Raw genomic sequence first — 23,705 nt, 5'->3', positions numbered from 1 at the left:
CATCTGTACCAGAATGTTTATTGCAGCCCAATTCATAATTGCTAAGTCATGGAAGAAGCCCAAGTGCCCATCGACCCACGAATGGACTAGCAAATTGTGGTACATGTATACCATGGAATATTATGCAGCCTTAAAGAAAGATGGAGACTTTACCTCTTTCATGTTTACATGGATGGAGGTGGAACATATTCTTCTTAGCAAAGTATCTCAGGAATGGAAGAAAAAGTATCCAGTGTACTCGCCCCTACTATGAAGCTAAATTATAGCTTTCACATGAAGGCTATAACCCAACTATAGCACAAGACTATGGGGAAAGGGCCAAGGAAGGGGAAGGGAGGGGGGAGGTTGTGGTGGAGGGAGGGTAATGGGTGGGGCCACATCTATGGTGCATCTTAGAATGGGTACAGGCAATTGCACTAATGTACACAGCTATGATTTAACAATAAAAATAAAAGAAAAGAAAAGAAAAGAAAAAATTCAAGCTATATAGTATGTGATAAGAATGCACGTTTTGTAATGTAAAACCTGTCTATGCATAGTAGTTAATTGCAAAAAGCCATTTAATCTTCTGGAAAAAAGGTGTTCCAGATTTCAGTGTAAATTATTAGCAACCTTCAACTCTTTTGTGTGATAGGTGTCTTGTTTTTGCTTTCTAGTTCTTCCATTCCAGCCTGTGTCATGAGGTCTGCAATGTTTTTCTCCAGATATCAATGCAACTAACCATATCATCAATTCTTCCAATGGTCTGGTCTGAAATTTATCTTGCATCTGCTGTAGGAACGTCTCCACCACCGAAGTGAGGTCCTGCACCATCTGGGGTCAGTCTTGGCCACCTCTCAGGTTCTCAGCATGGCAGAGAAGTCTCTCTTTCTCATCATTGTTCTGAAGTTTCACTGAAAAGTATCTAGGTGTTGATTTATTTTTATATTTATCCTTCTTGGCATAAGTTGTGGTTACTGTATTCATGAATTCTTGTCTTTTATCAGTTCTTGTCTTTTTGAATATTGCCTTACTCCCCCTGTTTTCTCTTCTCTCTTTGTGGGATTCCAATTTGACATATGTTAGAACTCCTCATTCTTTGTTTCTTAACTTTTCTTAAATTCTCTCTCTCTCTTTTTTTTTTTTTTTCATTAGGCAGAGTCTCATTTTGTCAAGCGGGGTATACTGCCATAGTATAATAGCTCACAGCAACCTCAAACTCTTGGGCTCAAGGGATCCTCTTGCCTGAGCCTCCTGAGTAGCTGGGACTACAGCTGCCTTTCACTACACCAGATAGTTCTTCTATTTTTAGACAAAATGAGTATCTCACTATTACTCAAGCTATTACTCAAGCTATTACTCCTGAGCTCAAGCAATTCTCCCAGCTCAGCCTCCCAGAATGTTAGTTTTTTTGTTTGTTTGTTTGTGATGGAGACTTATTATGTCCCCCTTGGTAGAGTGCTGTAACGTCATAGCTCACAGCAACGTCAGACTCTTGGGCTCAAGTGATTCTCTTGCCTCAGCCTCCCAAGTAGCTGGGACTACAAGTGCCTGCAACAACACTCAGCTATTTTTTGAGATGAGGTCTTGCTCTGGCTCAGGCTGGTCTCAAACCTGTGAGCTCAGGCAATCCACACACCTCAGCCTCTCAGTGCTAGGATTACAGGTGGGAGCCACTGTGCCTGGCCCTGGAGTGTCAGGATTGCAGGCATGAGCCACCATCCCTGGCCTGTCTCTTATCTTTTCTTTTTCTTTCTTTTTTTTTTTTTATTAAATCATAGCTGTGTACATTGATATAATCATGGGGCATCATTCACTAGATTCACAGACCATTTACCAAGTTTCACATATACCCTTGCAAGATGCACCGCTGGTGTAATCCCACCAATCCCCTTCCCTCTACCCACCTCCCCCCACCCTTCCCTCCCTTTCCCCCTTCCCCCTATTCTTAGGTTGTAACTGGGTTATAGCTTTCATGTGAAAACCCTAAATTAGTATCATAGTAGGGCTGAGTACATTGGGTACTTTTTCTTCCATTCTTGAAATACTTTACTGAGAAGAATATGTTCCAGCTCCATCCATGTAAACATGAAAGAGGTAAAGTCTCCATCTTTCTTTAAGGCTGCATAATATTCCATGGCGTACATATACCACAATTTGTTAATCCATTCGTGGATCGATGGGCACTTGGGCTTCTTCCATGACTTAGCAATTATGAATTGGGCTGCTATAAACATTCTGGTACAAATATCTTTGTTATGATGTGATTTTTGGTCTTCTGGATATATGTCCAGTAGAGGGATTACAGGATTGAATGGCAGATCTATTTTTAGAACTCTGAGTGTTCTCCATATCTCTTTCCAAAAGGAATGTATTAATTTGCATTCCCACCAGCAGTGTAGAAGTGTTCCCTTTTCTCCACATCCGCGCCAACATCTCTGGTCTTGGGATTTTGTGATATAGGCTAGTCTCACTGGAGTTAGGTGGTATCTCAAATTGTTTTGATTTGCATTTCTCTGATGATTAAAGATGATGAGCATTTTTTCGTATGTCTGAAGGCCGTGCACCTGTCTTCTTCAGAGAAGTTTCTCTTCAAATCCCTTGCCCAGCCTGCAATGGGATCCCTTGTTCTTTTCTTGCTAATGCGTTTGAGTTCTCTGTGGATTCTGGTTAATAAACCTTTGTCGGAAACATAACCTGCAAATATCTCCTCCCATTCTGAGGGCTGTTTGCTCACTTTACTTACTGTGTTCTTGGCTGTGCAGAAGCTTTATAGTTTGATCAAGTCCCAGTAGTGTATTTTTGAAGCTGCTTCAATTGCCCGGGGGGTCCTCCTCATAAAATACTTGCCAGACCGATTTCTTCAAGGGTTTTCCCTGCACTCTCCTCTAGTATTTTTACAGTTTCATTTCTTAAGTTTAAATCTTTAATCCAATGAGAGTCTATCTTAGTTAATGGTGAAAGGTGTGGGTCCAATCCCAGTCTTCTGCAGGTTGCCAGCCAGTTCACCCAGCACCATTTGTTAAATAGGGAATGTTTTCCCCACTGAATGTTTTTAATTGGCTTGTCAAAGATTAAATAACGGTAAGTAGCTGGATTCATCTCTTGGTTCTCTATTCTGTTCCAGACATCTACTTCTCTGTTTTTGTGCCAATACCATGCTGTTTTGATCACTATCGATTTGTAGTATAGTATGAAGTCTGGTAGTGTAATTCCTCCTGCTTTGTTTTTATTTCTGAGTAATGTCTTGGTTATTTGAGGTTTTTTCTGATTCCATATAAAACGAAGTATTTTTTTTCAAGATCTTTAAAGTATGACAATGGAGCTTTAATAGGGATTGCGTTGAAATTATATATTGCTTTGGGTAGTATGGACATTTTAACGATGTTGATTCTTCCCAGCCATGAGCATGGTATGTTTTTCCATTTGTTAATATTTTCAGCTATTTCTTTTCTTGGAGTTTCATAGTTCTCTTTATAGAGATCTTTCATGTCCTTTGTTAGATAAATTCCAAAATATTTCATCTTCTTTGGCACTACTGTGAATGGGATAGAGTCCTTAACTGTTTTTTCAACTTGACTATTGTTGGTATATATAAAGGCTACCGATTTATGAATGTTGATTTTGTAACCTGAGACGCTGCTGTATTCCTTGATCACTTCTAAAAGTTTTGTAGTAGAGTCCCTAGTGTTTTCCAGATATACAATCATATCATCTACAAAGAGCGAAAGTTTGATCTCTTCTGAAACTATGTGGATACCCTTGATCGCCTTTTCTTCCCTAATTGTGGCGGCTAAAACTTCCATTACAATGTTGAAAAGCAATGGAGACAATGGGCAGCCTTGTCTGGTTCCTGATCTGAGTGGAAATGATTCCAATTTAACTCCATTCAATATGATATTGGCTGTGGGTTTGCTGTAGATGGTCTCTATCAGTTTAAGAAATGTCCCTTCTATGCCGATTTTCTTAAGTGTTCTGATTATGAAGGGATGCTGGATATTATCAAAAGCTTTTTCTGCATTGATTGAGAGAATCATATGGTCTTTGTTTTTTAATTTGTTTATGTGCTGGATTACATTTATAGATTCATGTATATTGAACCAGCCTTGAGACCCTGGGATAAAACCAACTTGGTCATGATGTATAATTTGTTTGATGTGTTGCTGGATTCTGTTTGTTAGGATCTTGTTGAATATTTTTGCATCTTTATTCATTAGTGATATCGGTGTATAATTTTCTTTTCTTGTTGGGTCTTTTCCTGGTTTGGGGATCAGGGTGATGTTTGCTTCATAGAACGTGTTAGGTAGCCTTCCTTCTTTTTCTACATTTTGGAACAGGTTGAGTAGTATAGGTACTAGTTCCTCTTTAAAAGTTTGGTAGAATTCTGACGTGAAACCATCTGGTCCCGGGCTTTTGTTTTTAGGGAGGTTTTGTATGGTTGATGCTATTTCCGAACTTGATATAGGCCTGTTCAACATTTCCACTTGATTCTGGCTAAGTCTTGGAAGGTGACGTGCTTCCCAGTATCGGTCAATTTCATTCAGATTTTCATATTTCTGAGAATAGAGTTTCTTGTAATATTCATTAAGGATTTTTTGGATTTCTGAGGAGTCTGTTGTTATTTCATCTTTGTTGTTTCTGATTGATGAGATTAGAGATTTTACTCTTTTTTTCCTGATTAGGTTGGCCAAAGGTTTATCTATTTTATTGACCTTTTCGAAAAACCAGCTTTTTGATTTATTGACCTGTTGTATTATTCTTTTGTTTCCAATTTCATTTAATTCTGCTCCAATTTTGGTTATTTCTTTTCTTCTACTAGGTTTGTAGTTGGAATGTTCTTCCTTTTCCAGTTGCTTGAGATGTCCCATTAAGTTGTTAACTTCCTCTCTTTCTGTTCTCTTGAGGAAGGCTTGCAGTGCTATAAATTTCCCTCTTAGAACTGCCTTTGCGGTGTCCCAGAGGTTCTGATAGTTCGTGTCTTCATTGTTTTTTTGTTCCAAAAAGTTGGCGATTTCTTTCTTAATCTCATCTCTGACCCAGCTATCATTCAGCATAAGTTTATTTAACTTCCAAGTTTTTGTATGAGTATGCCGATTCCTGTTGTTACTCAGCTCAAGTTTTATTTCATGGTGGTCTGAGAAGATGCATGGAATAATTTCTATTCCTTTAAATTTATGGAGGTTAGACTTGTGTCCTAAGATGTGATTGATTTTGGAGTAAGTTTCATGGGCTGATGAGAAGTATGTGTATTCAGTTTTGTTGGGATGAAATGTTCTGTAGATGTCTGCTAAATCCAGATGTTGGATGATCAGGTTTAAATCTAAGATTTCTTGGCTCAGCTTCTTGTTGGAGGATCAATCCAACACTGCCAAAGGAGTGTTGAAATCTCTGACTATTATGGAGCTGGAGGAAATCAAGTTGCTCATTTCTGTTAGAGTTTCTCTTATAAATTGAGGTGCATTCTGGTTGGGGGCATAGATATTAATAATTGAGATCTCATCATATTGAGTATTACCCTTAACAAATATGAAGTGACCATTCTTGTCCTTCCTTACTTTTGATGGTTTAAAGCCTACTGTATCTGCAAATAAAATTGCAACGCCTGCTTTTTTCTGATTACCATTTGCCTGAAATATGGATGACCATCCTTTCACCCTGAGTCTGTATTTGTCTTTTAAGTTAAGATGTGACTCTTTTATGCAACAAATATCTGGCCTGAGTTTTTGTACCCACTCAGCTAACCTATGCCTCTTTAGAGGATAGTTTAAGCCGTTCACATTAATGGAGAATATTGATCAGTCTGGTGAAATTTTGGGTATCGAGTTTTTCAAAAGTCCAGTGGGCATTTTTAATCCTTTCGCCAGTGTGGAAATTGGAGTTTTATCTGAAGTTTCTGAGTGAGTTTACTTTTGTAGTATAGGATTGGGTTGGCCATTATGGAGGATAGGTTTGAGAATATCCTGAAGAGCTGGTTTGGTTATGGCAAATTTCTTCAACATATGAATGTCATTAAAGTATTTAATTTCTCCATCAGAAATGAAACTCAGTTTAGCTGGGTACAAGATCTGGGATTGAAAGTTATTTTGTTTTAGGAGATTAAAAGTCAGTGACCACCCTCTTCTAGCTTGAAAAGTTTCAGCAGAGAGATCTGCAGTCATTCTAATATTCTTCCCTTTGAAGGTAATGGTTTTCTTTCTCCTGGCAGCTTTGAGGATTTTCTCCTTCATATTAACTTTAGTGATGTTAATTATGATATGCCTGGGGGATGTCTTATTGGGGTTGAGTCGTGCTGGGGTTCTGAAGCTGTCCGCTATTTGAATTTCAGAATCTCTAGGCATGTCTGGAAAATTCTCTTTCATAATTTCATGCAGAAGGGCCTCTGTGCCCAGTGAAACCACTTCATCTGTTTCTGGAACTCCTGTGATTTGGATATTCGCCTTCTTCAAATTATCCCAGAGCTCTCGGAGAGATTGATCCATTTTTGCTCTCCATTTCTCTTCCTCTTTGAGAGTTTGGGAGCGTTCAAAGGCTTTATCTTTGATATCAGAAATCCTTTCTTCTGCTTGCTCCATTGTGTTGCTGAGGGATTCTACTGTATTTTCCATATCTTTGAGGGCTGCAAATTCTTTTTTTTTTTTTTGTAGAGACGGAGTCTCACTTTCTGGTAGAGTGCCATGGCCTCACACAGCTCACAGCAACCTCCAAGTCCTGGGCTTAAGCAATTCTCTTGCCTCAGCCTCCCGAGTAGCTGGGACTACAGACACCTGCCACAATGCCCGGCTATTTTTTGGAGGGCTGCAAATTCTTGCTTCAGTGAGTCTAAGTCTTTGGTGGTTTTGTTTTTAAATTCGTTAAATTCTTGAGACAACTTTTGAATTTCTCCTTGAATTCCTAATTCCACTTTGTTAATCTTGTCTGCAATCCAAATTCTGAATTCGATTTCTGACATCTCAGCCAGTTGTTTATGAATGGGATCTTCAATTACATCTGCCATATCTTTCCTTGGGGGTGGGGGGTTGATCTATTCTGGTTATTCATGTTACCAGAGTTTTTCCTCTGATTCCGCCCCATGTTTGTTTTACTCCCTTTGATTTTTTTCCCCTGGGGCTTTGTTGAGGGCCTGTACAGTGTTGTGGCCTGAGAAACTGGGGCCCTGTCTGGTGTGGTGGGGCTAAGTGGGTCTGTCTTGTTTGCAGCTGGTTTCTGTTCCACCCTAGTGAAACAGATACTCTGGATTGAAGTCTCAGCTGTGGAGAAATATCAGCAATTAAGTCACCCACCCCACACCGGCAAACAATTGGAAAAGAAAAATCAAACCTTCCTACCACCGTGCACCCAGGGCACCACCTGATTTGTCCTCAGGCAATTGGTTCAGTTCAAAAAGTCCAAATTAATTGTCTCAGTCTGCACCTGTCTCAGGTGAGAGAGTTTAAGAGGTCTCTGGGAACTGGATCACAGGGGTCTGGTGACTACTCTGCTGTGGCTTGCTCCAGTGCTGTGTGGAGTCAGGAGGAGACACCCAGCCAATAGATCAGTCTGGGAAGGTTAATGCCTCCTTCCCCACCTTGCTCCACTGTCACACCCAGTCACTGATAGCCCTGCGGTTGGCTGACCCAGTTGCCTGTAGTGAATCAGTACTCCAGGAGTTTGCACCTCCCTGAATCACAAGGAAGTCCGCCAGGCCGCTGCGCTCTGCCTCTCTCTAGCAGGAGGAGGTGAGGCCTAACAACCTTGGGCACTTGATGAAGTTTGGGGGGTTTTCACTCAGGTCCAGTCTCGCCCCTGATTAATGTTACTGACAGAACAGAACAGAACAACTGTGCGGTTCCCCTGCAGAAGAGAAGCTGAATCGAGTTCCAAATCAGCTTGTCTTTGCTCTTGTATTGTCTATAGGCTGACAATCCCCTGAGGGCCAGGTGAGTCTTAGGTTTAGTAAAGCAGACCTCTGGGTCAGCCCCACCCTGGGAGTTTCCCTGGTTTGCAAGTTGGAGTAGCCTCAGGCTAATCCTATACTCAGAGTCTCTGGTTGCCCAGGGAGACATGGGGTGTGGCTTCAGAATATTCGGTTGTGAGTCATATTGCTAGCAAAAGAGGGCTGCTGTTTTATGGCTCAGGCAACTGCTGCTCCGGTGTAGCTGCCTTCCAGACAACCATCCTCTCTCTGCTCCCATACCCCAGAGTCTGCACTGACCAGCTGCAGCCCAGCACTGTCTACACCCCTCGAGCAATCGCCCAAGAGTCTGGACCCCTGGAGCGACAGGCCTCTAGACCTTGGGGAGTGCGGGGAGCGCTGGGAGCCTGGGGTTGCGGGCAGAGAACACACACAGCTTTACACAGTTTTATGCCTGGCCGTATTGTCACCAAAAGACGGCTGTTGCACTGTGCCTCAGGGAACTGCCACTCCGGTGCGGTCCCCTCTTCACTGACCGGGACTGGCCTCCAGACCTCAGTGTTAGTGAAGGAGAGTGGTGGGAGCTCAGAATTCCAGGTAGAGGCTATATACAATTTATACCATTTTATGCCTGGCAGGAGGACACCGTGGCACCCTAGTAGGGGAGGTAGGTTCCGTTTTTAGAGGGTCTCTCCCATGGAGTGTAGTGGGAGGACCTTTGAACTCTGCCCGATTGTTTGTGGGGCACTCTGAGCCCTCTCATGGGGGAGGGGACTACTGTCTGCTTGGTGATGGATTTCGTACCTTTTGTTTGTATCCTTGTGGTCGCAGCTCACCTCAGCGGGGTTGACGTGCGTTCTTCAACCTTCTCTCTTAGTGCAGCTCAAATCCACCAGGTTACTTGCTGAATTTTTGTCCTTTAACTCTCCTACTGGACGGGAGCCTCTGTGGAAAGCTGGCTTCAGTCAGCCATCTTGTCTCCTCCCCCCTTAATTTTTTTTTTGAGACAGAGTCTCACTTTGTCACCCTCAGTAGGGTGCTGTGGCATCACAGCTTACAGCAACCTCAGACTCTTAGGTTCAAGTGATTCTCTTGCCTCAGCCTCCTGAGTAGCTAGAATTACAGGTGCCCGCCACACCTCCCAGCTATTTTTAGAGATGGGGTCTCACTCTTGCTCAGGCTGGTCTCACTCCTGAGCTCAAGTGATCCACCAACCTTGGCCTCCCAGAGTGCTAGGATTATAGTTGTGAGCCACCGTGGCTGGCACCTTTAAACTTTCACAAAAGATTTATCCCAGGAAACGGAAGAAAATTATAGACAATTGAAGGAAAATAAAAATAAAAGCACTCTATGAAACATATTCTTCTTAGTAAAGTGTCTCAAGAATGGAAGAAAAAGTACCCAATGTACTCACCCTTATTATGAAACTAATGTAGGACCTTCACATGAAAGCTATAACCCAGTTACAACCTAAGAATAGGGAGAAAGGGGAAAGGGAGGGGAGGGAGGGGGAAGGGAAGGGGAAGGAGGGGGATTAATGGGATTACACCTGCGGTGCATCTTATAAGGGTATATGTGAATCCTAGTAAATGTGGAATGTAAAGGTCTTAGCAAAATAACTAAGAAAATGCTACAAAAGCTATGTTAACTAATGTGATGAAAATGTGTCAAACGATCTATGAACCAAGTGTATGGTGCCCCACAATCATACTAATGTACACAGCTATGGTTTAATAAAAATAAATAAAAAAATATGCAAATAAAAAAAAATCCAGCAATGAGTTTTGATGAAAGTAGCTGGCAGAGCAAAGATAGGAAATTGAGGAGAAAAACAATGCAACTGCAGACTATAAGAACTGAACCAGACATAACATATGCATGAAGAAAAGACAAATGTGACCATTTTTCTTCTTGAAACCTTGCATTACAAAGGTTCAAAGATAAAGGACAGCCTGGAAGATCTTCACAATGCATATAAAAGGAGCTCTGATGTTATAAGGCCCTAGTCCTTCTTGAAGAGATTGAATCTCCCAGACCAAGATCGAACAGGTGTCATAAGAGAAAGTGGAATGAACCTTGAGAAGAGAGTTCAAGAATGTGTATCAGGTTAGGAGGTCATGGGTGGGACCTGTGTAGTGTGTTGTCAGGGTTCAACTCTGTGGGATCAGTTCAGCTCCTAGATCTTTCCAATCCTAGTCCCTCCCACTTCTCTTCATTTCCTCCTGAAATGGTAGAAATAGCTCAGGCAGGACCAGATCTCCCTACCCACCTACGGTGCCTAGTTCTCCCTGGAGAATCTTCATTGCTGTCTTTGCACCAACCAGTTCCTGAGTATCATGGCCCCTCTCCCCAGAAGTGACCCCAAAATACCAGTTTGTGGGTCTCAATGACTAGGAGCTTTTTCACCCTCCTCACAGCTTCAGCCTACACCCATAAACCAGGCAGAATGTCTTCCATGTGCCCTGGACCTTGACAGGTACAGGTGGAAAACCTTGGTGCTGGTAGCAAATGTTCAAATGAAGACCACTGAGGGGAGAAGGGTTGCACGTGAGCAGCATTCGGATGTGGTCCATTGATGTTTTCAAAGGGTCAGTCACCAGCCTCCTTTGCCCTCAGCTGATAGAAAAAGATTTGAGGTCAGAGCTGGGAATCCAGAGTGCAGAGACCCACCAGGGGAGGTGTCTGTTCTGGAGCCAGGGAGAGTCTGCTCTGCCTGTGAAGGGCAGAATACCCTCAAATGGGCTCAGTCCTAAGACAGATGTAGGGGAGGGTGTCTTAATTCAGTGGTACCTGGTGAGGTTCTGCTGACCTTTAGGAATTGAAGTAGGGTGACAGGCACTGGATAGTCAGAATGCCTCTGTGCCTCCAACAGCCAGCAGCTATGGTGCTTCACAGGGTGCTGGAATCCACTTTGCTTGGCCACTGAGGACCACAGGTGCCTGGGACTTTGCAATCTCTTTCAGAGCAGTCTTAACCTAATGACTGGTGGGCTTCAGAGGATAAATTCTCCTGCTCTCTGGCTCCTGATTGAGACAACCATGAAAGTGTGCCTTGTTGCTTTCCAGAACTCACTTGGAGGCTCAGGCCAAATTATTCTCTATGCCTGCATTCCCTGACCCCTGATACCAGTCTGTGGCCTGTTAGGAACTGGGCTACACAGCAGGAGGTGAGTGGCAAGCACCAGTGAAGCTTCATCTGTGTTTACAGCCACTCCCAAATATTTCCATCAGAATATGAGCTCCACCTCCTGTCACATCAGGGGCAGAGTTAGATGCTCATAGGAGCTGAACCCTACTGTAAACTGCACAAGCAAGGGATCTAGGTTGTGTGCTCCCTATGAGAATCTAATGCCCAAGGATCTGAGGTGGAGCTGCTGGGGTGGTGATGCTAGCACTTGGGAGCAGCTGCAAATACAGATTGTCATTAACACAGAGATTGCATTATGGTGATTTGTATAATTATTTCATTATATATTATAGTGTAATAATAATAGAAATAAAGTGCACAGTAAATGTAATGTGCTTGAACCATCCCAAAACTATGCCCCCCACCTCCACCTCAACCCCCAGTCTATGGAAAAATTGTCTTCCATGAAACCAGTCCCAGTCCCTAGTGCTAACCATTTTGGGGATCACTGGTCTGTGGGAATGTGCTAAATATAACTCCTTTCTTGATTTCCTTTCTTTCCTGGGTCCACTCCAATACTCCTCAACATTTTTTTTCCTAGGAATATATCCTAATAAATCACTCACATGAATCCTTACCTAAGGCCTTCATTCTGGGGACTCCAAGATTTCCTGAGGATCCCAGTCTAGGCCACTTTTGTTTGATTCTTTGAAGATTTGCTTGGAGATTTCTTCTGTGTTTGGGAGACCAGTGAGTAGGTGTGCTTGAAGTGGTATTTAGTTTTGTCAGGAATCTCAGTCAATTGAGGTTTATTAAGCTGGAGAGCTTGAGGTTGCAGCCAGGAAGACATGAATCACAGTGTCAGTTGTCTGTGGCTTGTGCTCTGAGAGGTTTCAGGAGGTTCAGTGTTTACATATTTCTTTGATGGGAAGGATACACAGGAAGCTGGGGGCAGGTGGAAAGGCAAACAGTTACAATTTTCTGATTTTAATTATTACCCAATGAAACTGTGCTATACATAAGATAAAGTAAACATATGAAGAAAGAATAAAGGAAAGGCTGATTGTGTAGAAGTCTCAGGGCCTGGTAATGTCATTCTGTCTTTTTTCTTCACTTGGGAAAAGAAGCTTATAATTCTCAGTGTGGAATTTAACAGATTTTGTTCCCATAAACAAGGGATTAGATTTAGGTCACAGAGCTAAGGTTACAATTGGTATCTCTTTGTTAATGGGAGGATGTATGCCTGGAAAGGGTTAGGGCAGTGATACTCTACTGGTGTGCTGTGACACACTGGTGTGTCATGAGAGGATTTTAGGTGTGCCATGAAAATTTTTAAAGATCATGAATTAAATTATTTTCAAATGAAGTTCAAAGCACAGTAAGTATATTCCATTTTTTTTACTCCTTTTTAAATCAACATAATTTAAATGTGCTGCAAAAGTTAACTATAGGTTCAAGTGTGCTGTGAGATTAAAAAAAAGTTTGAGAAACACTGGTTTAGGGGCTAAGTAAATAAGTTACCTGTTTTTATCGTTAAATCGTAGCTTTACATTAGTGCAATCAAGGGGTACAATATGCTGGTTTCATATACAATCTGAAATATTCTCATCAAACTGTTCAACGCAGCCTTCATGGCATTTTCTTAGTTATTGTATGTAGACATTTGTATTCCACATTTAGGAGGTTTTGCCTGTACCCATTATAAGATGCATCATAGGTGTGGCCCCACCCATTACCCTCCCTCCACCCTAACCTCCCCGCTCCCTTCCCCTCCCTTGGCCCTTTCCCCATATTCCTGTGCTATAGTTGGGTTATAGCCTTCATATGAAAGCTATAAATTAGCTTCATAGTAGGACTGAGTACATTGGATACTTTTTCTTCCATTCTTGATATACATTGCTAAGAAGAATATGTTCCAGCTCCATCCATGTAAACATGAAAGAGGTAAAGTCTCCATCTTTCTTTAAGGCTGCATAATATTCCATGGTATACATGTACCACAATTTGCTAGTCCATTCGTGGATCGATGGGCACTTGGGCTTCTTCCATGACTTAGCAATTATGAATTGGGCTGCAATAAACATTCTGGTCAGATGTCTTTGCTATATTGTGACTTTTGGTCTTCTGGGTATATACCTAGTAAAGGAATTATAGGATCGAATGGCAGGTCTATTTTTAGGTCTCTAAGTATTCTCCAAACATTATTCCAAAAGGAATGTATTAGTGTGCATTCCCAACAGCAGTGTAGAAGTGTGCCCTTTTCTCCACATCCACGCCAACATCTCTGGTTTGGGGATTTTGTTATGTGGGCTACTCTCACTGGAGTTAGGTGATATCTCAAAGTAGTTTTGATTTGTATTTCTCTGATGATTAAGGATGATGAGCATTTTTTCATGTGTCTGTAGAGCATGCATCTATCTTCTTTACAGAAGTTTCTCTTCAAGTCCTTTGCCCACCCTGAGATGGGATCATTTGTTCTTTTCTTCCTAATATGTTTGAGTTCTCTGTGGATTCTGGTTATTAAGCTTTTATCAGAGGTTTAACTTGCAAATATTTTCTCCCATTCTGAGGGCTGTCTGCTTGCTATACTGACTATGTTCTTGGCTGTGCAGAAGCTTTTTAGTTTGATCAGGTCCCAGTAAAGTATTTTTGATACTGTTTCAATTGCCTGGGGAGTCCTCCTCATAAAATGTTCACCCAGGCCGATTCCTTCAAAAGTTTTCCTTACACTTTCTTCAAGTATTTTTATAGTTTCATGTCTTAAGTTTAAATCATTTATCCAGTGACAGTCTAAGTTAATGGTGAAAGGTGTGGATCCAGTTTCAGTCTTCTACAGGTTGCCAGCCAGTTCCCCCAGCACTATTTGTAAAATAGGGAACCTTTTCCCCACTGAATGTTTTTAATTGGCTTGTCAAAGATGAAATAATGGTAAGTAGCTGCATTCATCTCTTGGTTCTCTATTCTGTTCCAGACATCTGCTTCTCTGTTTTTGTGCCAGTACTATGCTGTTTTGATCACTGTCGATTTATAGTACAGTCTCAGGTCTGGTAGCGTGATTCCTCCTGCTTTGTTTTTATTGCTGAGTAATGTCTTGGCTATTCGAGGTTTTTACTGATTCCATGTAAAATGAAGTATTATTTTTTCAATATCTTTAAAATATGACAATGGAGCTTTAATAGGAATTGCATTAAAATTATATATTGCTTTGGGTAGTATAGACATTTTAACAATGTTGATTCTTCCCAGCCATGAGCAAGGTATGTTTTTCCATCTGTTAACATCTTCATCTATTTCTTTTCTTAAAGTTTCATAGTTCTCTTTATACAGATCTTTCATGTCCTTTGTTAGGTAAACTCCCAAATATTTCATCTTCTTTGGCACTTCTGTGAAAGGAATAGAGTCCTTGACTGTTTTTTTTGGCTTGGCTATTGTTGGTATATATAAAGGCTACAGATTTATGGGTGTTGATTTTGTAACCTGAGACATTGCTGTATTCCTTGATCACTTCTAAAAGTTTTGTAGTAGAATCCCTAGTGTTTTCCAGATATACGATCATATCATCTGCGAAGAGTGAAAGTTCGATCTCTTCTGACCCTATGTGGATACCCTTGATCGCCTTTTCTTCCCTAATTGCAATGGCTAAAACTTCCATTACAATGTTAAAGAGCAATGGAGACAATGGGCAACCTTGCCTGGTTCCTGATCTAAGTGGAGATGATTTCAATTTAACTCCATTCAGTATGATATTGGCTGTGGGTTTACTGTAGATGGCCTCTATTAGTTTCAGAAATGTCCCTTCTGTACCAATTTTCTTAAGTGTTCTGATGATGAAGGGATGCTGGATATTATCAAAAGCTTTTTCTGCATCAACTGAGAGAATCACATGGTCTTTATTTTTTAGTTTGTTTATGTGCTGAATTACATTTATAGATTTATGTATATTGAACCAGCGTTTAGGCCGTGGGATAAATCCCACTTAGTCATGTTGTTTAATTTTTTTGATGTGTTGTTGGATTCTGTTTGTTAGGATCTTATTGAGTATTTTTGCATCAATATTCATTAGTGATATTGGTCTATAATTTTCTTTTCTTGTTGGGTCTTTCGCTGGTTTAGAGATCAAGGTGATGTTTGCTCGTAGAATGTGTTGGGTAATATTCCTTCTTTTTCTATATTTTGGAGTTGGTTTAATAATATAGGTACTAGTTCCTTTTTAAAGGTTTGGTAGAATTCTGACGTGAAGCCTTCTGGTCCTGGGCTTTTCTTTTTAGGGAGTTTTGTATAGTTGATGCTATTTCAGAACTTGATATAGGCCTGTTCAACATTTCCACTTCATTGTAGCCAAGTCTTGGTAGGTGGCATGCTTCCAAGTATTGGTCGATTTCCTTCAGATTTTCATATTCTGAGAGTAACATTTCTTTAATGTTCATTAAGGATTTTTTGAATTTCTGAGGGGTCTGTTGTTATTTCATGTTTACCATTCCTGACTGATGAAATTAGAAATTTTACTGTTTTTTCCCTGATTAGGTTGGCTGAAGGTTTATCTACTTTATTGATCTTTTCAAAAAACCAAGTTTTTCATTTATTGATCTGTTGTATAATTCTTTTGTTTTCAATTTCATTTAATTCTGCTCTGATTTTGTTTATTTCTTTTCTTCTGCTGGGTTTTGGGTTGGAATGTTCTTCCTTCTCCAGTTGCTTGAGATGTCCCATTAAGTTATTAACTTCCTCTCTTTCCATTTTCTTGGGGAAGGTTCGCAGTGCTATAAATTTCCCTCTTAGGACTGCCTTTGCGGTATCCCAGAGGTTCTGATAGTTCGTGTCTTCATTGTTGTTTTGTTCCAAAAATTTGGTGATTTCCTTCTTGATCTCATCTATAACACATCTGTCCTTCAGCATAAGGTTATTTAGCTTCCATGTTTTTGTATGGGTATACAGATTCCTGTTGTTATTGAGTTCAACTTTTATTCCATGATGGCCTGAGAACATGCAAGGAATAATTTCTATTTTTTTAAATTTGCTGAGGTTAGATTTGTGGCCTAGAATGTGGTCAATTTTGGAGTATGTTCTGTGGGCTGATGAGAAGAATGTATATTCAATTTTGTTGGCATGAAATGTTTGTTAGATGTCTGTTAAGTCCAGATGTTGAATGGTTAAGTTTAAATCTAAAATTTCTTTGCTTAGCTTCTTTTTGGAGGATCTATCCAGCATTGCTAAAGGGGTGTTAAAATCTTCAACTACTCTAGAACTGGAGGAAATCAAGTTGCTCACGTCTGTTAGAGTTTCTCTTATAAATTGAGGTGCATTCTGGTTGGGTGCATAAATATTAATAATTGAATTCTCATCATACTGAGTATCACTTTTAACAAATATGAAGTGTCCATCCTTATCCCTCCTTATTTTTGTTGGTTTAAAGCCTATTGCATCTGTGAGTAGGATTGAATCACCTGCTTTTTTCTGCTTTCCATTTGCTTGGAGTATAGATGACCATCCATTCACCTTGAGTCTATATTTGTCTTTTAATATAAGGTGAGATTCTTGTATGCAGCTGATATCTGGCTTGAGTTTTTGTATACAGTCAGCCAACCTGTGCCTCTTTAGAGGACAATTTAAACCATTCTCATTAATTAAGAATATTAATAAGCCTTTCAAGAGTCTAATGGACATTTTTAATCCTTTTGTGACTGTGGAAGTTGGAATTTGATCAAATTTTTCTGGGTGGGTTTACTTTTGTGGTGGAGGATTACACTGGTTTTTATGGAGGATAGGTCTGAGAATATCCTGGAGAGCTGGTTATGGCAAATTTCTTCAACATGTGAATGGCATTATTTAATTTACCCATCATAAATGAAAGTCAGTTTAGCTGGGTATAGGATCCTGGGTTGAAAGTTATTTTGTTTTAGGAGCTTAAAAGTTGGTGACCATTGTCTTCTAGCTTGAAAGGTTTCAGCAGAGACATCTGCAGTTATCCTAATATTCTTTCCCTTGTAGGTAATGGTTTTCTTTCATCTGGCTGCTTTCAGAATTTTCTCCTTCATATTAACTTTAGTGAAATTGATTATAATGTGTCTGGGGGATGTCTTATTTGGGTTGAGTCATGCTGGCATTCTGAAGCTGTCTGCTATCTGAATTTCAGAATCTCTTGTCATGTCTGGAAAGTTCTCTTTCATTATCTCATGGGGAAGAGACTCTCTGCCTTGTGAAGCCACTTCATCACTTTTGGGGATCCCTATAAGATGAATATTGATTTTCTTCAAATTATCCCAGAGCTCTCTGAGAGAATGATCTTTTTTGCCCTTCATTTCTCTTCCTCTTTGAGAGTTTGTGAGGGTTTGAAAGCTTTGTCTCCAATGGCAGAAATCTTTTTTTATTTTTATTTTTTATTAAATCATAGCTGTGTACATTAATGCAATCATGGGTCACCATACATTGGTTTTATAGACTGTTTGACACATTTTCATCACACTGGTTAACATGGCCTTCCTGGCAGAAATCTTTTCTTCTGCTTGCTCCATTCTGTTACTGAGGGATTCTGCTGTGTTTCTCAGATCTTTTAGGGCTGCAACTTCTTGTTTCAATGTGTCAAAATCTTTGCTCATTTGGCCTTTGAATTTGTTGAATTCTTGGGATATTTTTTGGGTTACTTCTTGGAATTCTAATTCAATTATTTGCTACCTAGATTCTGAATTCAATTTCTGACATCTCAGCTATTTGTTTGTGCATGGGATCTTGTGCTGTGTCTGCCCCATTGTTCCTTGGGGGAGTTGATCTACTCTGATTATTCATATTGCTAGAGTATTTCTGTTGATTTTGCCTCATGATTGTTTTTTACCATTCCCTCTGGCCATCCTCAGAGTTGGGGAGGTGTCTCTCCTGTTGGTGACCCCAGCGGGATCACTCTATTGTTGCTGGATCTTTGTAGGGAGTGACCCTGTGTAGCTCCTATGGGGCTGCCCCAGCCAGTGAGTTCTGGTTGTGGGAGCAGCTCCAGAGCGTGACACACCTGGATCCAGCAACAGGGTGGGGGGTGGTGTACACGGCTCTGGGAGTGCCTGGTGCCCAGTGACTTTGTCACAGAGGGCCCAAGGCTCCAGCAGTCTGTAGCCAGGAGAAGGGCACTCAGTAGAGGCAGGGAGGGCTCTGGAGGGCATGTGGTTACCGGAGTCCCTGGTCAGATGAGTGGGCCCCGTGTGGAGGCAGGGAGGTTATAGGAGGGAGGACATGGGGTTCCTGGTCAGGGCACGCAGAGGCCCGGTGGGCGTGGGTTGTGGCACTGCTCCTACGGAAGTCCGGGTAGGTGCTGGTCACGGTGCAGCTCTTTAGGAGGTCTGGTGGGCGCCCATTGCAGGTTGTGGTGCAGCTCTTACTGGGGTCTGGGTGGGTGCCAATCGCAGGTTATGGGTCACAGCGCAGCTCTTATGGAGATCAAGGGGGGCACCCATTGCATGTCGTGGCACGACTCTTCCGGAGGTACGGTGGATGCCACTTCTATTATTTTTTATAGTCAAGTGAGTCATTAGACCCCAATTTCTGGATCCTCTGTTGTGTCCTGGTCAGGACCCTGGAAACGGAAATAGCAACTACACCTACTGCCCTTCTCCAACACACCACTTGCTTCAGCACTTCTGACATTGAGACCGCCGCCATCTTCAATAAGTTAATTTTGAACAGTTTTTAAGGACCATCATCCAGGGACAAAAAGAGGCCTTGTGGGATTTTTTTTGGGGGGGTCTGCCTAATGTAAAATACCTAAATACCAATTCTGGAAGTGCTGGTCATGTATTTGGAAAAGGGACAACAGTGTTGCATAACTCAATCTCCAGTCTGAACTTTTCCTTTGGCAAATCGAGTTTGGATGGTCCTAATTTTTTTTATTTTGTTACAGAACTGTGAACTAAAATAAAACCTTAACTTCAGCTGACCGAGTGAACGCCCTCTTGGCTAAGGGAAACAGAAAAATCTTAAGTTGCTACCAATGAAGATAAGGGACTGATACTACCAATGTTTTCTTTTTGTTGGTTCCTTTGTCCAGAAACAAATATGTGGGGAAAAAAACCACAGGAGTGGCTTTTCTGAGCCCCCATTGGTAGACAAGTGTTTAAAGCTGAGTTGCAGACTTTGTGGAGAAGGGAGGTCAGACATGCCTAGTTATGCTCCCTCCTCCCTTCTGGAGTTACCTTTTGTAACAGTGAGATGATAAATCATTAGCAGGCCAAAGGCCATGTGAGATAAAGGTCAAACCACACCTCTAGGTCATCAATTTACTTAATGAGTTATTTGAGTCTTACTATGTATCTGGTGGCTTATCTTTGATTAAGAAACAGGCTTCCTGAGGGAGCCTTGGCTAGAATCACTGTTGACTCATGGCTTCACTGGAAGAGAAAGTAAATTGTGTTCTTTGGTTGGTAAAACCAAAATATACCACTGCTGTCCAAAAAAGGTTTAGAACCCATTCTAAGAAAGAAGCACCACACAGGAATTACATATCCAAGTGAATAAAAAATTAAAAAAACAGGGTCTGTCAATAATCATCCATGGTCTAGTAGGCCATGTGTTAGTAAGAAAACTATAGTATCCATAGACGGAACCTTTGAGGTGAGTCCAAGAAAGTCTTTAAGACAGGCATCACTAGAGATGAGGCTTTCAAAGTCTACTGTGCATAAGATTCTGCAGACAAGACTCACATGAAAGCATGCAAAATTCAAGTACATTACGTGTTTTTATAAGAGGATTATCATGCACAACTTTCTGTCACCAGTTCAATGAAAAACTTAGCAACAGTGATGGATATTTGAGTAATTTAATGTTCTCTAATGAAGTAACATTTAACATTTAGTGGCAAGGTCAACAGGCTTAATTGCTGTATTGGGGAACTGAAAGTCCACTTGAGTCTGTAGAACATGAAAGAGATTCTCCCAAAGTTAATGTGTGGTGTGCTTTGGGAAAAAAATCAAGACATAGGGTCATTCTTTTTTGAAGGGTGTGTTGTTAATGGTGATAGGTATTTAGAAATGCTACAAAATTACTTTATTCCTCAGCTTGAACAATTAGGACTGATAGAAAATACAGTGTTTCAACTTGATGCTCCTTGTCACTTTGCTTTGCATGTTAGACAGTTTCTGCATTAGAAATTCCCTCACAGATGGATTGGAAGAGGTAGACCATTTTCTTGGCCTCCACATTCACCATATTTGACTCCATTGGATTTCTTTTAATGGGGACACGTGAAAACTAATATTTATTCAACCAAACCTCCATTTTTAGAAGACTTTCAAGCTAGGATAACTGATGTTATTGCTGGTGTTACTGAAAATCAGCTTGAAAATGTTTCTGAGAACTACAGAATCATATTATCCTTTGTATTAGTAGTGATGGTAGACATGTTGAAAATGAAAAAGAACAATAAAAAAAGTGTTTCTTTTTTCTAAAAAAGAGAAAAAAAAGAAACAAGCTTCCTTGTCTCAAAACATTCCAAGCCCTTACACTTGGAATGTTTGCAAGAGGTAAAGTCCCTCTTGCAATCATGTCTTGCCCCCATAAAGTGTGACACACACCAAGGCCCCACCCCCTCCCTCTTTCCCTCTTTCTGCTTTTCCTTCCCCCCATAAACTTAATTGTCATTTAACTCTTCTTCTGGATGGGAGCCTCTGTGGAAAGCTGGCTTCAGTCAGCCATCTTATCTCCTCCCCCTTATTGAATATTTTTGCATCTATGTTCATTAGTGATATTGGTCTATAATTTTCTTTCTTTCTTTTTTTTTTTCAGTATCTGTAATGCCAGAGACAAGGTTTATTCTTCTACATCTACATGTCAGATAAGCAGATTCACAACAGTTTTCTAAATAGCAGTCTTAAGAATTTGTCTTCTCTTCTCTTATTTTCCTGAAATCATCAAGCTTGTCTTCACAAATCAAAGTTCGGTGTGTATGTGAAGAGCTTCGCCCAATCAAGGATGGGGCAAGAATCTAGTATAACCATCACATGCAGTTTGTCACTGAGTGCTATAAATTGAAAACGTCTGCTAATCTGTTCACAGAGACTGTAAAAGAAAAACGGGAAGCGGGGGCAGAGAAAGAAGAGCATGCACGCGAAAGCTCTATTCCAAATGAATGTAACACCTCCATTAACACAGGTGCCTCCCTTCCTAGACACTAGAACTGACTTTCATGCGCTATAGGTGAAATATACTGAGACCCCTGGGGGGGAGGGCAGCTTAGCAACAGATCACGAGATTTTTAAATAGACTCCAGTTGATCCAGTTATTTTATTTTTAGGAATCTGAACGACTGAGAGATGATACAAACATACAATGTTTATATCAGCCAAGAAAAAAAAAAAAAAACCAGAATCAACATAAACAGCCATCAAGAAGGAGCTAGTTAAGATAGAATATCTCATACAATAAAATACCGTACAATCATGAAATGAGGCAGATGTAATAATGTACAAAGAGCCCAAAGTACATCATAAAGTTAAAAGAAAGGCAAGTACAGGTACATCGTATGATCCTATCTTTTGAAAACAAAGAAATCTCAGTTGATCCGCTTCCACTCACCGGGTTGCTGAGGAGACAACCAACTGATAGCAGTTGCATGTTTATAAGTACACAGTAGTCAAAAAATATTTTTTTATGTTTGAAAGTTTATAGAAGGTAGTGTTAACATCCCTTTGAGCAATGGGGCTGAGGAGGAGTGAGCCATCATTTCCTTATCCGGAGTCCATATAATTTTTGGAATTTTTCTTTTTAAATCAACAGTGCTGTGATTGTTGTAGGTAGAAAAAGTTTTTTGTTGTTTTTTTTTTGGCCAGGGCTGGGTTTGAACCTGCTACCTCCAGCATATGGGGCCAGTGCCCTACTCCTTTGAGCCACAGGCTCCACCTGGTAGAAAAAGTTGACTTGTGCCTGTAGACTATTCAGAAAAGTCTTCAAGTGAGTAATTATTACTCACAATTAATGAGATGAATGGATTATACTGACTTAGAGGAATATTGATTTGAAATATAATTACCATTTTATGGGACTAAGTTATAATCTCTTGATTTTTATGATGTTTTAAGATTATCTTGGGAATTGCTATGGTGAATCTTTTTTTTTTTTTTTTAGTATTGTATGTAATTTTTTTTTTTCTTTTATTGTTGGGGATTCATTGAGGGTACAATGAGCCAGGTTACACTGATTGCAATTGTTAGGTAAAGTCCCTCTTGCAATCATGTCTTGCCCCCATAAAGTGTGACACACACCAAGGCCCCACCCCCTCCCTCTTTCCCTCTTTCTGCTTACCCCCCCATAACCATAATTGTCATTAATTGTCCTCATATCAAAATTGAGTACATAGGATTCATGCTTCTCCATTCTTGTGATGCTTTACTAAGAATAATGTCTTCCACGTCCATCCAGGTTAACACGAAGGATGTAAAGTCTCCATTTTTTTTAATGGCTGAATAGTATTCCATGGTATACATATACCACAGCTTGTTAATCCATTCCTGGGTTGGTGGGCATTTAGGCTGTTTCCACATTTTGGCGATTGTAAATTGAGCTGCAATAAACAGCCTAGTACAAGTGTCCTTATGATAAAAGGATTTTTTTCCTTCTGGATAGATGCCCAGTAATGGGATTGCAGGATCAAATGGGAGGTCTAGCTTGAGTGCTTTGAGGTTTCTCCATACTTCCTTCCAGAAAGGTTGTACTAGTTTGCAGTCCCACAAACAGTGTGAAAGTGTTCCCTTCTCTCCACATCCATGCCAGCATCTGCAGTTTTGAGATTTTGTGATGTGGGCCATTCTCACTGGGGTTAGATGATATCTCAGTGTTGTTTTGATTTGCATTTCCATAATATAGAGAGATGATGAACATTTTTTCATGTGTTTGGTAGCCATTCGTCTGTCGTCTTTAGAGAAAGTTCTATTCATGTCTCTTGCCCATTGATATATGGGATTGTTGGCTTTTTTCATGTGGATTAATTTGAGTTCTCTATAGATCCTAGTTATCAAGCTTTTGTCTGATTGAAAATATGCAAATATCCTTTCCCATTGTGTAGGTTGTCTCTTTGCTTTGGTTATTGTCTCCTTAGCTGTACAGAAGCTTTTCAGTTTAATGAAGTCCCGTTTGTTTATTTTTGTTGTTGTTGCAATTGCCATGGCAGTCTTCTTCATGAAGTCTTTCCCCAGGCCAATATCTTCCAGTGTTTTTCCTATGCTTTCTTGGAGGATTTTTATTGTTTCATGCCTTAAATTTAAGTCCTTTATCCATCTTGAATCAATTTTTGTGAGTGCGGAAAGGTGTGGGTCCAGTTTCAGTCTTTTACATGTAGACATCCAGTTCTCCCAACACCATTTATTGAATAGGGAGTATTTCCTCCAAGGTATGTTCTTGTTTGGTTTATCAAAGATTAGGTGTTTGTAAGATGCTAGTTTCATTTCTTGGTTTTCAATTCGATTCCAAGTGTCTATGTCTCTGTTTTTGTGCCAGTACCATGCTGTCTTGAGCACTATGGCTTTGTAGTACAGACTAAAATCTGGTATGCTGATGCCCCCAGCTTTATTTTTGTTACAAAGAACTGCCTTAGCTATACGGGGTTTTTTCCGGTTCCATACAAAACGCAGAATCATTTTTTCCAAATCTTGAAAGTACGATGTTGGTATTTTGATAGGAATGGCATTGAATAGGTAGATTGCTTTGGGAAGTATAGACATTTTAACAATGTTGATTC

At 40.5% G+C, this 23,705-nt stretch overlaps 1 pseudogene; it reads right to left on the bottom strand.

Moving 5' to 3' along the window:
* Positions 1–614: 614 nt before the first annotated feature.
* Positions 615–18,640, bottom strand: LOC128581010 (heat shock factor-binding protein 1-like; annotated as a pseudogene).
* Between the last annotated feature and the right edge of the window lie 5,065 nt (positions 18,641–23,705).

This window comes from Nycticebus coucang, chromosome 3 (genome assembly GCF_027406575.1).
Source record: "Nycticebus coucang isolate mNycCou1 chromosome 3, mNycCou1.pri, whole genome shotgun sequence".
Lineage (NCBI taxonomy): Eukaryota > Metazoa > Chordata > Mammalia > Primates > Lorisidae > Nycticebus > Nycticebus coucang.
Note: the sequence above shows the minus strand (reverse complement) of the source record. Positions and strands in the feature narration are given on the sequence as shown.